The 17,103-nt window shown below is 44.0% G+C and overlaps 1 non-coding gene across 1 annotated transcript; it reads right to left on the reverse strand.

The window, feature by feature from the left end:
• Positions 1–3,380: 3,380 nt before the first annotated feature.
• trnak-cuu (transfer RNA lysine (anticodon CUU)) lies at positions 3,381–3,453 on the reverse strand. The gene has a single exon. It is a non-coding gene; the product is annotated as a tRNA-Lys (tRNA).
• Between the last annotated feature and the right edge of the window lie 13,650 nt (positions 3,454–17,103).

Consider the following 17,103-nt stretch of genomic DNA (forward strand, 5'->3'; position numbering starts at 1 on the left):
TCCGCATGCCAGACACGAGACTCCCAAAGCAAGTGCTCTACTCGGAACTCCTTCATGGCAAACGAGCCAAAGTGGGCAGCAGAAATCTACAAGGACACACTCAAAGCCTCCCTGATAAAGTGCAACATCCCCACTGACACCCATGAGTCCCTGACCCAAGACCACCCTAAGTGGAGGAAGTGCATCCGAGAGGGCGCTGAGCACCTCGAGTCTCAACGCCGAGTGCATGCAGAAATCAAGTGTAGACAGCAGAACCTGTCCCACCCATCCCTTCCCTCAACGACTATCTGTCCCACCTGTGATAGGGTCTGTGGCTCTAGTATTGAACTGTTCAGCCACCAAAGAACTCACTTTACGAGTGGAAGCATGTCTTCCTCGAATCCGAGGGACTGCCAATGTAGATTCCAAAATTCATGGATCCACCAGTGTTTGGACTCACTGAAAAGGAAATTCGATTTAGGCCTATTAAACATAAAGTTTGGGATTCTGAAAAGCATATGGAAGGAATCTACAATTCTTAACCAAGTTTGGGATTTTAAAAGTCTTTTTGGGCCTGTGGGGAAAAGCTGCAGTGACAGAGGGGTGGGATTTAGAGTTTGGATATTGTAGCTCATCAGTTTGTCTGGGGGAGCTCTTTAACCATAGTCAGGCCCTCAGAAAACATTAGCATTTAAACAATCGACCACGGAAGAAACATTATCCACCCCACCCACAGGATCCAAATATCACATCCATATTCCAACACATTTTAAACATGTATAGAAATATCTGGCTCAGCTCTGACTTCCCGAAGCCAAAGCAGTGCTATTACAATGGACAAGAGTTCATCAGTTCATAAATAAGGAGTATCACCATCCCAAAGTCTATCAACACCAGATTAAAACATTTAATCAAGTCTCAGTTAGCTAGTCCGCCAAAACTTATACAAAGAAGACCACTTAAATCAATGGGCAGCAAAACTTAAACAAAAGAAACGTTAGATTTGGCACGAAGATTAAGCAGCCTCTCAGAGAATAACTGGGAGCCTATCGTACCAAGAGTAACCTATTTTTCTGACCATTACTTTGGAACAACAAGATCAAGATCGAGAGCAAACGGCGAGATAACACAGGAAGAGACATCACGACATCGGAGAAAAGAACTTCAAAAAACCAATCAGGAAAATCAACCACTAGAAAACCGGGGTCCACGCAAGTTTTCCACTCTACAATTTGTGCCTCGACTGTCCAGCAGGTAAAAATTACCGAAACAAATTAAAACCCTATTGATGACAAAGGATACCGGCTTCGGGACAATCAGAATACTTCGTCACAGACAAGGCACCGGAAGGCTGGAAGGTAGATCACACCGGTTGTGGGAGAGCTGGTTGGTGGTGACATGGAAGTGTCTGCAGTGTGCGGGACCAGACTGCTTCCACACATCCACAATGAATGTCCCACCCTTTATTTGGGAAAAGTACAACTGAGAGTGGACAAGTTCCATCCCGGTCAGAGCAATCTGAAGCTTTAACTGACTGACACACTAGTTTTGGATTGTAATGTTTGGAAGCATGTAATGCTTGTAGCTCCACACTGTGGATGTGGACGTATTGTGTTCTGCAACTGTATAGTTAATCAGGAAACAGAACAGGCTCTTTCCGGAGAGTTCCGAGAGAGCAGCCTGCATGTTAGGAAGCTGTGTGTGCTGTGTTCTGTGACGATGTCACAGGGATGTCTTGCAACGTGTGCATCTATCAGTCTCTGTGGTGCAATGGATTAGTGTGTTCAGCTATTAACTGCAAGGTTGGTGGATCGTAGCCCATTCAGGGACAAAGCCTTTAATTGTTTTTCCCTGAGGATTCGGTGCCGTGCAGTTCCAGGTTGTCATTGTGCGTTTTGGCTGCACGAATATATTCCGCAACCATTGCCAGCTGTGCTCTTATCAAGTTATACCAACTGTTACTTGCATTTTCGCGTGGTTGTTCGTTGTCTCGTCGCCAATTGATACGCTCATAATAAAGAATCAAACTGAGTACTGTGAACAATGAGTAAGTATGACATTAGCTCCTTTAATAAAACTCCACAGTGCTTCTATACCGTGCTCCCAATGGATGCTGGAATCCCTTGGGACTCCAACAGGTAGGCCCTCTGGTGGTGGTGTGATACAGATCGCCAAGGGTTAAATACATAACACAAGGTGTGTACGGAAATCAACCATCAAAAGCCGTTTCATTAACCACAGGGGTTTCCTGCAATTTTCTGATCGCAAAGCGCTTTCAGTCCTTGTCCTTAAAATTGCAGATGTGGAAATTGGGGAGTTTAATGACTTTGAAAGGAGAACATTGTTGTTTGGTGCAGTTCCGTTCAGAGAAATGTTTGTGAAAGGAACATTTTGCAGAGAGAGGGATTGAGCATTTCAGCTTGTTGCTGAAAACTTCTCTCTGGGCACTGTGCTAAGCAGCAGTTTCCGTAGTGTAGCGGTTATCATGTTTGCCTCACACGCGAAAGGTCTCTGTTTCGAGCCTGTGAGGAAACATTATTTGTGAAGCAAAAACTTGTCTGCAATAAAATTGAACAAAAGCTGTCCGGGATACATTGTCGCATGAGCAATGAACATTTTAAAACTAATCTACTAAAATAGAGAGTGTGTAAAATCAGATCGGGGATAAAACTTCATCAAGGGTTAAAGTTTCACTAATTATTAAAGTTCAGTTTTTGAAATTTCGATTGTCTCTGTTCGCATTTCTTTCATTCTGCGAAACAACACTATCGGTTTATACCATCAGATCTAAGTTGCATTTGAAACCCACAAACAACTCATTAATTATTCGCTCTTCCCCAGTTCCAGAGCTCAGAGGGTTATTGTCCATCCCTGGGATGCAAACTACCTCGGACCCGGGCCAAAGCTCCTCGTGCACCGAGCACAGGCTCAAGAAAACCCCGGGGGAGAGGATATCCCGATCACTGGGCCTTCCAGAAACACTGAACAAGCGCCCGTTCTGAAACTTTCCTGAGTAATAACTTGTAACTGAACCATGCAACAGTCAGGATGGCTCAGCGGTCTAAAGTGCTACATTCAGGCAGAAGTCTCCTCTGGCGGTGTAGATTTGAATCCCACTGCTGACATTCAGTGTTTTTAATTACAAACTCATTTGTTTTGACACCACTCTGAAGTGCTTTGGGACATCCATCGAACTTCATAATATTACTCCACTTCAATTCCAAACGGTGATATCAAATTTACTTCCCAAACCGGGAAACGATCCCGGGTGGCTGCAGCGAAAGGAATGGTTTTGTGAAGCATTGAAAGGTGCCCTCTAAATATCTCTAAATAATAGAAGATTATGGGTTCATTAATGATGTTTTTCCGTGAAAGCAACATAATTATTAAGGAACAGTAATTGACTAACATGGGGCTCAAACCCACGGCCCTGGGATTAAGAATCTCATGCTCTACCGACTGAGCTAGCCGGGCTTGTCAACATCTATCCTGTCAATCCCCTTCAGAATATTGTCCGTTTCAAAGTGATCACCTCCCATTCTTCGAAACTCCAGAGAGTATCGGCATATTCTACACAATCTCTTATCATAGGACAGCCCTCTCATCCCAGGAATCAATCTGTTGAACCTCTGTTGCACCATCTCCAAGGTAAGTATATCCTTCCTTAGATAAGTACTGTGGCCGAATATCCTGTTTTTCTGCTGATTCTAAGGTTGTATAAAAAGTTATTAAAATTCAACAGTCGCTGGGCAAACATATTTGTATTTCCTTCAGTGTGCAATACATGTGGGTGCATTAATGCTGATTGAAATTATTATTCAATATTTCACCGACTTGAATTATTTTTAATCAACTTGCTCTGTAACAACGCTTTCCCTGACCGAAAATCAAACACTGACCACAGCAATGAGAGCACCAAAACCTAACCACTAGGCTGCCAGGGAGCACTGTTTGCAGTTGCCCCATAGTACCGAATATATAGCCCACAGAACAAGAGTAAGGAAGTCTTGCTACAATTGTACAGGGCCCTGGTGAGACCACACCTGGAGTACTGCACACAGTTTTGATCTCCTTATCTGAGGAAGGATGTACTTGCCGGAGAGGCGGTACAACAGAGATTCACCAGATTGATTCCATGGATGAGAGGACTGTCTTAAGTTGAGAGATTGTGTAGAATGGGACTATACTCTCCGGTAGTTTAGAAGAATGAGAGGTGATCTCATTGAAACACACAATATTCTGAAGGGGATTGACAGGGTAGATGCTGAGAGGTTGTTTCCCCCGGGTTGGAGTATCTAGAACCAGGGGGCACAGTCTCAGGTTAAGGGGTCGGCCATTTAAGACAGAGATGAGGAGGAATTTCTTCACTCAGAGGGTTATGAATCTGTGGAATTCTCTGCTCCACAGGCCTGCGGATGCTGAGTCTCTGAATATATTCAAGGCTGCGTTAGATAGATTTTTGGAGTCTCGGGGAATCAAGGGATCGGGAGATCGAGCGGGAAAGTGGAGTTGAGATCGACGATGAGTCATGATCTTATTGAATGGTGGAGCAGGCTTGAGGAGCCGTATGGCCTACTACTGCTCCGATTTCTTATGTTGTTACCTGTGCTGGCTCTGTGAAATAAATTTCCAATTAGTCCCATTCCCCAGCACCCTGCAAATGTTTCTTATTCAACTATATTTCCCTTTGGAAAGTTAATTTTAAATCTGCTTCCAAAACCGTGTCAGGCAGAAAAATATTCACATTAATTTTATACAGCCCCATTTTCGACATTACTTTCCCTGCTTTGCATGTCATGCGTGGGCAAGTGCATGGCAGATGAAGTATGATGTGGATAAATGTGAGGTTATCCACTTTGGTGGTAAAAACAGAGAGACAGACTATTATCTGAATGGTGACAGATTAGGAAAAGGGGAGGTGCAATGAGACCTGGGTGTCATGGTACATCAGTCATTGAAGGTTGGCATGCAGGTACAGCAGGTGGTTAAGAAAGCAAATGGCATGTTGGCCTTCATACCGAGGGGATTTATGTATAGGGGCAGGGAGGTGTTACTACAGATGTACAGGGCCTTGGTGAGGCCGAACCTGCAGTATTGTGTACAGTTTTAGTCTCATAAATTCAGGAAGGACATTCTTGCTATTGAGGGAGTACAGTGAAAGTTCACCAGACTGATTCCCGGGATGGCGGTCATCCCCCTGCAAAACAGATACACTGCTTTGGGTACTGTTGAGGGGGATGACTCATCAGGGGAGGGCAGCAGCAGCCAAGTTCAAGGCACCATGGCTGGCTCTGCTGCACAGGAGGGCAGGAAAAAGAGTGGGAGAGCAATAGTGATTGGGGATTCAATGGTGAGGGGAATAGATAGGCGTTTCTGCGGCCGCAACCGAGACTCCAGATTGGTATGTTGCCTCCCTGGTGCAAGGGTCAAGGATGTCTCGGAGCGGGTGCAGGACATTCTAAAAAGGGAGGGAGAACAGCCAGTTGTCGTGGTGCACATTGGTACCAGCGACATAGGTAAAAAGAGGGATGAGGTCCTACGAAACGAATTTAAGGAGCTAGGAGCTAAATTAAAAAGTAGGACCTCAAAAGTAGTAATCTCGGGATTGCTACCAGTGCCACGTGTTAGTCAGAGTAGGAATCGCAGGATAGCGCAGATGAATACCTGGCTTGAGCAGTGGTGCAACAGGGAGGGATTCAAATTCCTGGGGCATTGGAACCGGTTCTGGGGGAGGTGGGACCAGTACAAACCGGACGGTCTGCACCTGGGCAGGACCGGAACCAATGTCCTCGGGCGAATGTTTGCTAGTGCTGTTGGGGAGGATTTAAACTGACATGGCAGGGGGATGGGAACCAATGCAGGGAGACAGAGGGAAACAAAAAGGAGGCAAAAGCAAAAGACAGAAAGGAGATGAGGAAAAGTGGAGGGCAGAGAAACCCAAGGCAAAGAACAAAAAGGGCCACTGTAAAGCAAAATTCTAAAAGAACAAAGGGTGTTAAAAGAACAAGCCTGAAGGCTTTGTGTCTTAATGCAATGAGTATCCGCAATAAAGTGGATGAATTAACTGTGCAAATAGATGTTAACAAATATGATGTGAATGGGATTACGGAGACGTGGCTACAGGATGATCAGGGCTGGGAAGTCAACATCCAGGGGTATTCAACATTCAGGAAAGATAGAATAAAAGGAAAAGGAGGTGGGGTAGCATTGCTGGTTAAGGAGCAAATTAAGGCAATAGTTTTGAAGGACATTAGCTTGGATGATGTGGAATCTATATGGGTAGAGCTGCAGAATACCAAAGGACAAAAAACATTAGTGGGAGTTGTGTACAGACCTCCAAACAGTAGTAGTGATGTTGGGGAGGGCATCAAACATGAAATTAGGGGTGCGTGCAATAAAGGTGCAGCAGTTATAATGGGTGACTTTAATATGCACATAGATTGGGTTAACCAAACTGGAAGCAATACGGTAGAGGAGGATTTCCTGGAGTGCATAAGGGATGGTTTTTTAGACCAATATGTCGAGGAACCAACTAGGGGGGAGGCCATCTTAGACTGGGTGTTGTGTAAGGAGAGAGGATTAATTAGCAATCTCGTTGTGCGAGGCCCCTTGAGGAAGAGTGACCATAATATGGTGGAATTCTGCATTAGGATGGAGAATGAAACAGTTAATTCAGAGACCATGGACCAGAACTTAAAGAAGGGTAACTTTGAAGGTATGAGGCGTGAATAGGCTAGGATAGATTGGCGAATGATACTGAAGGGGTTGACTGTGGATGGGCAATGGCAGACATTTAGAGACCGCATGGATGAACTACAACAATTGTACATTCCTGTCTGTCGTAAAAATAAAAAAGGGAAGGTGGCTCAACCGTGGCTATCAAGGGAAATCAGGGATAGCATTAAAGCCAATGAAGTGGCATACAAATTGGCCAGAAATAGCAGAGAACCCGGGGACTGGGAGAAATTTAGAACTCAGCAGAGGAGGACAAAGGATTTGATTTGGGCAGGGAAAATGGAGTACGAGAGGAAGCTTGCAGGGAACATTAAGACGGATTGCAAAAGCTCCGGAGATATGTAAAGAGAAAAAGGTTAGTAAAGACAAACGTAGGTCCCCTACAGTCAGAATCAGGGGCAGTCATAACGGGGAACAAAGAAATGGCGGACCAATTGAACAAGTACTTTGGTTCGGTATTCACCGAGGAGGACACAAACAACCTTCCGGATATAAAAGGGGTCGGAGGGTCTAGTAAGGAGGAGGAACTGAGGGAAATCCTTATTAGTCGGGAAATTGTGTTGGGGAAATTGATGGGATTGAAGGCCGATAAATCCCCAGGGCCTGATGGACTGCATCCCAGTGTACTTCAGGAGGTGGCCTTGGAAATAGTGGATGCATTGACAGTCATGTTCCAACATTCCATTGACTCTGGATCAGTTCCTATGAAGTGGAGGGTAGCCAATGTAACCCCACTTTTTAAAAAAGGAGGGAGAGAGTAAACAGGGAATTACAGACCGGTCAGCCTGACATCGGTCGTGGGTAAAATGATGGAATCAATTATTAAGGATGTCATCGCAGTGCATTTGGAAAGAGGTAATATGATAGGTCCAAGTCAGCATGGATTTGTGAAAGGGAAATCATGCTTGACAAATCTTCTGGAATTTTTTGAGGATGTTTCCAGCAGAGTGGACAAGGGAGAACCAGTCGATGTGGTATATTTGGACTTTCAGAAGGCTTTCGACAAGGTCCCACACAAGAGATTAATGTGCAAAGTTAAAGCACATGGGATTGGGGGTAGTGTGCTGACATGGATTGAGAACTGGTTGTCAGACAGGAAGCAATGAGTAGGAGTAAATGGGGACTTTTCAGAATGGCAGGCAGTGACTAGTGGGGTACAGCAAGGTTCTGTGCTGGGGCCCCAGCTGTTTACACTGTACATTAATGATTTAGACGAGGGGATTAAATGTAGTATCTCCAAATTTGCGGATGACACTAAGTTGGGTGGCAGTGTGAGCTGCAAGGAGGATTCTATGAGGCTGCAGAGCGACTTGGATAGGTTAGGTGAGTGGGCAAATGCATGGCAGATGAAGTATAATGTGGATAAATGTGAGGTTATCCACTTTGGTGGTAAAAACAGAGAGACAGACTATTATCTGAATGGTGACAGATTAGGAAAAGGAGAGGTGCAACGAGACCTGGGTGTCATGGTACATCAGTCATTGAAGGTTGGCATGCAGGTACAGCAGGCGGTTAAGAAAGCAAATGGCATGTTGGCCTTCATAGCGAGGGGATTTGAGTACAAGGGCAGGGAGGTGTTGCTACAATTGTACAGGGCCTTGGTGAGGCCACACCTGGAGTATTGTGTCCAGTTTTGGTCTCCTAAACTGAGGAAGGACATTCTTGCTATTGAGGGAGTGCAGCGAAGGTTCACCAGACTGATTCCCGGGATGGCGGGACTGACCTATCAAGAAAGACTGGATCAACTGGGCTTGTATTCACTGGAGTTCAGAAGAATGAGAGGGGACCTCATAGAAACGTTTAAAATTCTGACGGGGTTAGACAGGTTAGATGCAGGAAGAATGTTCCCAATGTTGGGGAAGTCCAGAACCAGGGGACACAGTCTAAGGATAAGGGGGAAGCCATTTAGGACTGAGATGAGGAGGAATTTCTTCACCCAGAGAGTGGTGAACCTGTGGAATTCTCTACCACAGAAAGTTGTTGAGGCCAATTCACTAAATATATTCAAAAAGGAGTTAGATGAAGTCCTTACGACTAGGGGAATCAAGGGGTATGGTGAGAAAGCTGGAATGGGGTACTGAAGTTGCATGTTCAGCCATGAACTCATTGAATGGCGGTGCAGGCTAGAAGGGCCGAATGGCCTACTCCTGCACCTATTTTCTATGTTTCTATGTTTCTATATCAAGAAAGACTGGATCAACTGGGTTGTATTCACTGGAGTTCAGAAGAATGAGACGGGATCTCAGAAACATTTAAAATTCTGACGAGGTTCGACAGGTTAGATGCAGGAAGAATGTTTCCAATGTTGAGGAAGTCCAGAACCAGGGGTCACAGTCTAAGGATAAGGGGTAAGCCATTTCGGACCGAGATGAGGAGAAACATCTTCACCCAGACAGTGGTGAACCTGTGAAATTCTCTACCACAGAAAGTTGTTGAGGCCAATTCACTAAATATATTCAAAAACGAGTTAGATGTAGTCCATACTACTAGGGGGATCAAGGGGTATAGCGAGAAAGCAGAAATGGGGCACTGAAGTTGCATGTTCAGTCATGAACTCATTGAATGGCGGTGCAGGCTCAAAGGGCCGAATGGCTTACTCCTGCACCTATTTTCTATGTTTCTATTTTTCTGTGAATTATTATCTTGTCTCATTTTACACACTGCATTTTAGGACATTGCTTTAAAATGTTTGGTGCCTGTGACACCAGCCATTGTTAGATTTAGTCACACACCATCCTGACTTGGAAATATATCGGTCGTTCCTTCATCGTCAATGGGTTAAAAGTCTCGAACTCCCTCCCTAACAGCTCTGTGGGAGCACCTTCTCCACACGGACTGCAGCGGTTCAAGATGGTGGCTCACCACCACCTTCTCAAGGGCAATTAGGGTTGGGCAATAAATTCTGGCCTGCCAGTGACACCCAGATCCTGTGAACTAATATAATTAAACACTATTTTAGGAATCTGGCTCTAAATATTCTTTGCTGACGACACCAGGAATCTGGGGCAACTTTTGTCAAATTGAGCTCAAAACTGGAGCGGTAATTCCTACCGTACACAGAAAATAGAATCAATATTAAAGATAAAATCACATGGTGCTCATTTTCAGAATCAACGCAGTAAGATTTGAAATAAAGTGAAAGAATTTCACAGGGAAAGGATTTGGAAATTAAATGTGACTTGTATTTCCCTCTTTAATTAAACTTTGTGGCGTCCGTCTGCCATTCATGTCTCTGTTGAATAAGGAAGGAGGGGTTTGACATTGACCAGACTGCACTGTTCCTGATATTTGTGGGCTCATCGTTTATAATGAGATGTTTCTTAACTATTGGTCAGTGCCCACTTTAGCTCAGCCGTTGCTTCGTCGTACCAACTTTGTGAAACGTTTGAATTTGTCTTAATGCACTTGCTGCCTGGTGTTTTTGTTGTCATTTTCAATCCCCTTCTTTCGCACTGAAACAAAGTGTAACCGTGTTTTTAAATGAGCAGTGCGAGATTTTTGCAGGGCATATTTAAATGCTTCACAAAACCTTTCCAATCACTTCAGTTATCAGGGTTCGATTCCCAGTTAGGGAAGTAATTTTGCTACCACTAAGTGAAATAATTTAATTAAATTACACAGATGACCCAAAGCACTTCAGGCTGGTGTCAAAACAAATGCGTTGATAATTAGAAATAAGGAATGTCAGAAGTTGGACTTGAGTTTCTGGGATGGAGTATAAATAACCCTCTGTGCACTGGAACTGGGAAGGGTGAATAATGAATGAATTGTTTCCGGGTTTGAAATGCGGCTGAGATCTGCTGGTATTAACCGATAGCATTGTTGAGCAGAATGAAAGTAATGCTAACATGATCACTGAGGGTCAGTCGAAACTTCAAAAACTTCATTTTAATAATTTGTGAAACTTTAATCATTGAGGAAGTTTTATTCCCTTTCTGATTTTACACAGTCTGTATTTTAGGAGACTTTTAAATGTTCATTGCTCATCATGGGATCAGAGAAGTTTACAGGACGGAAGGAGGGAATGAACAATTAAAATCAGTTTTTGTTACAAAAATAACATTTTCATTTGGGCTGGAACCAGCGATTTTTCGCGGGTGAGGCGAACATGATAACTGCTTCACTAAAGAAACTGCTGCTTAGTGCAGTACCCAGAGAGAAGTGTTCAGCGACAAGCTGAAATGCTGAATCCGTTTCTGCAAAAAATTCCTTTCGCAAACATTTCTCTGACCGAAACGGCACAAAACAAAAATGTTCCTTTCAAATGTGCCAATTATTTTCGTTTTGCTTTTATGTTGCTTTCATGGGATAAAATAATTAATGGTTCGATAAGCTTCTTTTACACAATGAAAGAAATGCTAACTGACGGAAAGTCAATCCGTCAATAACTTGTTCTGCGCTCTGCATGTTTGTAATGTCGCCAAGTTTGCTGATGATACAAAGATAGGTGGGAAAGCAAGTTGTGAGGAGGACGCAAACAATCTGCAAAGCGATATCGATAGGGTCAGTGGGTGGGCAGAAATTTGTCAGATGGAGTATAATGTGGTAAATATGAGGTTATCCACTTTGGTAGCAATAATAAAAAAGCAAATAATTATTTAAATGTGGAGAGGTTACGAAATGCTGCGGTGCAGAGGGACCTGGGGGCCCTTGTACATGAAACACAAAAGGTTAGTATGCAGGTACAGCAAGTAATTAGGAAGGCAAATGGAATGTTAGCCTTTATTACAAGGGGGATGGAGTATAAAAGCAGGGAAATCCTGCTACAACTGTACAATTGTGAGACCACCAAGTGCAGAAACTCTAAAGGAATATAAGAAGTGCAGGGGTGTAATTAAAAAATATATCAGGAAGGCAAAGAGAGAGCATGAAAAAATGTTGACAAGTAAAATCAGGAAAAACACAAACACAAAGACATTAAGTGTAAGAGGATAACTGGAGAAAGAGTGGAGCCTATTAGAGTCCACAAAGGAAATCTGTGTGTGAAGGCAGAAGACGTGGCTATGATTCTTAATCGATACTTTGCCTCTTTTTCACAAAAGAGAGGGGCTGTTGATGTAGCACTTCAAAGACCGGACCTTGTCCAGGTGAAATGTGCCCGCACTGTCTCAGTTGCTTTTCGGCCGAGAGCACCTCTGGTTCTTCTAAAGAATCGAGTCGAGTAGGTCTCAATTCAACATCAGCTCTTTATTTCTCCAGCATATGCACGATGTTTTAGAAATATATTAAGAGCAAGAGGATAACTAAAGAAAGGGTGGGTCTATTAGATACCATGAGGGTAATCGGTGTGTGGAGGCGGAAGATGTGGAGATGGTTCTGAATGAATACTTTGCGTCTGTTTTCACAAAAGAGAGGGGCGATGCAGACACTACTATCAAGGAGAAGAAGTGTGAAATATTAGATGAAATAAACATAGTGAGAGATGAGGTATTAAGAGGTTTAGCAGCTGTGAAAGTGGATATCCCCAGGCCCGGATGAAATGCATCCCAGGCTGTTAAGTGAAGCAAAAGAGGAAATAGCAGAGGCTTTGACCATCATTTTCCAATCCTCTCTGGCTTCAGGTGTGATGCCAGAGGATTGGAGGGCTGCTAAAATTGTACCTTTCTTTAAGAAGGAAGAAAGGGAGAGACTGAGTAATTACAGGCCAGTCAGCCTAACCTCGGTGGTGGGTAAATTATTGGAAAAAACCTAAAGGACAGGATAAATCTTCACTTCGAAAGACACGGATTAATCAACGACAGTCAGTACGGATTTGTTAAGGGAAGGTCGTGTCTGACTAACTTGATTGAATTTTTTGGGGAGGTAACCAGGAGGGTCGATGAAGGCAAAGCATATGATGTAGTGTGTATGGATTGTACTAAAGCTTTTGATAAGGTCCCACATGGCAGACTGGTCACAAAAGTAAAAGCCCATGGAATCCAGGGCAAAGTGACAAGTTGGATCCAAAACTGGCTCAGAGGCAGGAAGCAAAGGGTAATGGTTGGTGGGTGTTTTTGAGACTGGAAAGATGTTTCCAGTGGGGTTCCACAGGATTCAGTACTAGGGCGCTTGCTTTTTGTGATTTACATCAATGATCTACAATTGAATGTCGGGGTTATGATTGAGAAGTTTGCAGATGATACTAAAATCTGCGGTGTGGTTGATAATGAAGAAGAAAGCTGCGGAATGCAGGAGGAAATCAATCAACTGGTCAGGTGGGCAGAACAGTGGCAAATGGAGTTTAATCTGGAGAAGTGTGAGGTCATGCATTTTGGGAGGGCTAACAAGGAAAGGGAATACACATTAAATGGTAGGACACTGAGAAGTGTAGAGGAACAAAGGGACATAAGAACATAAGAACATAAGAAATATGAGCAGGAGTTGGCCATACGGCCCCTCGAGCCTGCTCCGCCATTTAATACGATCATGGCTGCTCCGATCATGGACTGGGTCCACTTACCTGCCCGCTCCACATAACCCCTTATTCCCTTATCGTTTAAGAAATTGTCTATATCTGTCTTAAATTTATTCAACGGCCCAGCTTCCACAGCTCTCTGGGGCAGCGAATTCCACAGATTTACAACCCTCTGAGAGAAGAAATTTCTCCTCATCTCAGTTTTCAATGGGCGGCCCCTTATTCTAAGATTATGCCTCCTAGTTCTAATCTCCCCGATCAGTGGAAACATCCTCTCTGCATCCATCTTGTCAAGCACCCTCATAATCTTACACGTTTCGATAAGGTCACCTCTCATTCTTCTGAATTCCAATGAGTAGAGGCCCAACCTACTCAACCTTTCCTCATAAGTCAACCCCCTCATCTCCGGAATCAACCTAGTGAACCTTCTCTGAACTGCCTCCAAAGCAATTATATCCTTTCGTAAATATGGAAACCAAAACTGCACGCAGTATTCCAGGTGTGGCCTCACCAATACCCTGTATAACTGCAGCAAGACTTCCCAGCTTTTATACTCCATCCCCTTTGCAATAAAGGCCAAGATTCCATTGGCTTTCCTGATCATAAATTTAATTTAAGACAGAGATAGACAGTTTCTTAACTGATAAGGGAATAAGCGGTTATGGGGAGCGGGCAGAGAAGTGGACCTGAGTCCATGTTCGGATCAGCCATGATCGTATTAAATGGAGGAGCAGGCTCGAGGGGCCGTATAGCCTACTCCTGCTCCTATTACTTATGTTATGTTCTTATCACCTGCATAGTAACCTTTTGTGTTTCATGCAAAATTACCCCAGGTCCCGCTGTACTGCAGCACTTTGCAATCTTTCTCCACTTAAATAATAACTTGCTCTTCGATTTTTTCTGCCAATGTTCATAACCTCACACTTTCCAACATTGTACTCCATCTGCCAAATTTTTGCTCACTCACTTAGCCTGTTTATGTCCTTTTGAAGATTTTTTGTATCCTCTTCACACATTGCTTTTCCTCCCATCTTTGTATCATCAGCATACTTGGCAATGTTACACTCGATCCCTTTTCCCAAGACATTAATATAGATTGTAAATAGTTGGGGCCCCAGCATCGATCCCTGCGGCATCCAACTAATTACTGATTGTCAAACCGAGAATAGACCATTTATCCCGACTCTCTGTATTCTGTTGGTTAGCCAATCCTCCATCCATGCTAATATATTACCGCCAACCCCGTGAACTTTTATCTTGTGCAGTAACCTTTTATGTGGCACCTTGTCAAAATGCCTTCTCGAAGTCAAAATACATCACATCCACGGGTTCCCCTTTATCCACCCTGTTCATTACATCCTCAAAGAATTAATAATTGCTGTAATCACCATGAAAAACTATACTTTCTGTGATAGACCGAGCTTACAGACTATCTGGCTTCTCCTGCCCTTGGCCGGGCACGTGTTCCGGGTTTAATTTTACAAACTGTGTGAGTTCGCTGATCGCAGGGAGACGATAGGAGCCTCTGTGGCCCCACTGTGAGGATGTGGAAGTGAACACGGTGGCTGGGTGATCCATGACATTTCTGTAAAGGGCAGCGGAGGAGAAGGATTGAGAACTTTCAGTGTGGGACAGAAGTTGTTTCAGGTGAGCCAACACATTCCTGATCAGCACAGAGGGAGCTCACTGGTCAGCTCCCCTTTTTTGGGGTTGCTGTGCCAGAGGTTTCTGCAGTACAGCGGTTATCACGTTTTCTTTACATGAGACAGGGCCCTGGTTCAATCCTGGCCACGAACTTTATGTTTAAACTTGCTATAGAGGAACAATCAGAGGCGAGTTTATTCTCCTGGCAAATGCTGCCTGATCTGCTGAGATTTCCAGCATTTGCTGTTTTTATTTGTTATTTATTCTCCTGGCAAAAGGGCTCCCTTATTCCTTCATTGCTCTTTATTTCACTTCAATAAATAGATAACTTTCAGTGAGAGAAAACGGATCCACCGGGGACCTTTCGTGTGTGAGGCCAACGTGATATCCGCTACACTGCAGCCCATCAAAGGGCGAGAAACGACTGAATCTAAAGGATGAACTCACAAATATCAGGGGCAGTGCAGTCTGGTCAACGTCAGACCCTCCTTTCTTATTCAGCAGTGGCATGAACGGGAGTCAGATGCCATAAAGTTTAATTAAAGACATAAATACAAGTAACACTTCCAAATATTTTCACTGTAAAATTCTTTCACTTTATTTGAAATCCTACTGAATTGAATCTGAAAATGAGCACCGTGGGATTTTAACCTCACTGCTGATTCTATTTTCTGTGCACGGTAGGATTAACCGGTGCTGTTAAATTTGACAAAAGTTGCCCCAGATTCCTGGTGTTATCGGCAATGAAGGTTTTGAACCAGAATCCTAAAATACAGTGTGTAAAATGGGTTAATATGCATAAGAACATAAGAAATAGGAGCAGGAGTCGGCCATACGCCCCTCGAGTCTGCTCCGACATTTAATACGATCATGGCCGAACCGATCATGGACTCAGGTCCACTTCCCTGCCCGCTCCCCAAAGCACAGGACAAATGATTGAAGTATCGACTGTCCCTCAGTTAGCATTTCTTTCATTGTGCAAAAGAAGGTGAGGGGTTAATTAATGATGCTTTCCCGTGAAAGCAACACAAATGTTTCAGAAAAAAACATACAGTGACTGGCAGGTGAGTATTGCTTCTGACACCTGGTGGGAATGGGCAGGGATTTTAAAGCCACTTGTATTGTGAAACCTTCATATAGACGAACATCCCACACTTTCTGTGTAGACCTCGTGGCGCAATGGTAGCGCGTCTGGCTCCAGATCAGCAGGTTGCGTGTTCAAATCATGTCGGGGTCACTGTATTTTTGGAAATTGTTCTTCCAGAATTAATATTTTCTTTGCTGTTTGGCAATAACCAGACCCTTGCTCCAAAGTCTGTCTCACTGTTTCCCCGGTGTCAGGCAGAGATACGCCTGCTGCCCTCACTTATTTCATGTGACAGGACACAACAGTTAAAAATCAACCTGCAGGTGGCCACACCCAGCACTGAATCGTCAGGATGTCCGAGCAGTCTGAGGTGCTGTGTTCTGTTCGCAGTCTCCTCTGGAGGTGTGGATTTGAATGTGACATTTCTTACTTTTTATCATTAAGTGAAACTCATTGTTTGACACCACAACTCACTCCTAAAAACTGGGATTCAGCAGTTCACCTGCTCGCTTCACATTTCCGTCTGACCTGGTGCTGAAAGTGGAGATGTTTCCGCAGTGTCGCGGTTCACATGTTTGCCTCACAAGTGAAAGCTCCCTGGGCGGGAATGTTTTCTGTAGCTTTCTCCTCATGCATGCTCAGGGGAGAGTTTGTTCTCCTGTGAAAAGTCATAAGATCATAAGCATGGAAGGATTAGGGGCCGGAGTAGGCCATTCGGCCCCTCACGCCTGGTCCACTATTCAAGAAGATCCTCGCAGTTCCTCAACAGCAAGTTTAAACATCTGGTTATGTTCCTAACATCATTTTAACCGCAGTATTTCCGTAGCGTCATTGTTATCACGTTCGCTTCACACGCGAAAGGATCCCGGGCGGAACGTGATTTTTGAGACTATTTTTGCCGTGAAATAAATTGAACAAAAGTCGCCCCAGATTCCTTGTCACATGAGCAATAAACATTTTAAACCAGTCTCCTAAATACAGAGTGTTATGTCTTGAATAAAGAATCTGACCAGATACTGCAAACTGAAAGTAAGGTGTGACCGTCGTCCTTTATTACAAGTCTCCAGTGTGCCTCTCCAACCTGTGAGGCCTCCTGATGTACAGGTGATCCCAAGGGATAGTGGGATCCCTTGGGACTCCAGTGGATGAGCCCTCTGATGGTTAAACAAGGTATTTACAGGTTTACATATGTAACAACACTCCCCCCGCACCGCTCCCCCCAGCCTCCCCAAAGTCAGTATTGTAACTATTTACAATTTGAGTC

This window comes from Pristiophorus japonicus, unplaced genomic scaffold (assembly GCF_044704955.1).
Source record: "Pristiophorus japonicus isolate sPriJap1 unplaced genomic scaffold, sPriJap1.hap1 HAP1_SCAFFOLD_91, whole genome shotgun sequence".
NCBI lineage: Eukaryota > Metazoa > Chordata > Chondrichthyes > Pristiophoridae > Pristiophorus > Pristiophorus japonicus.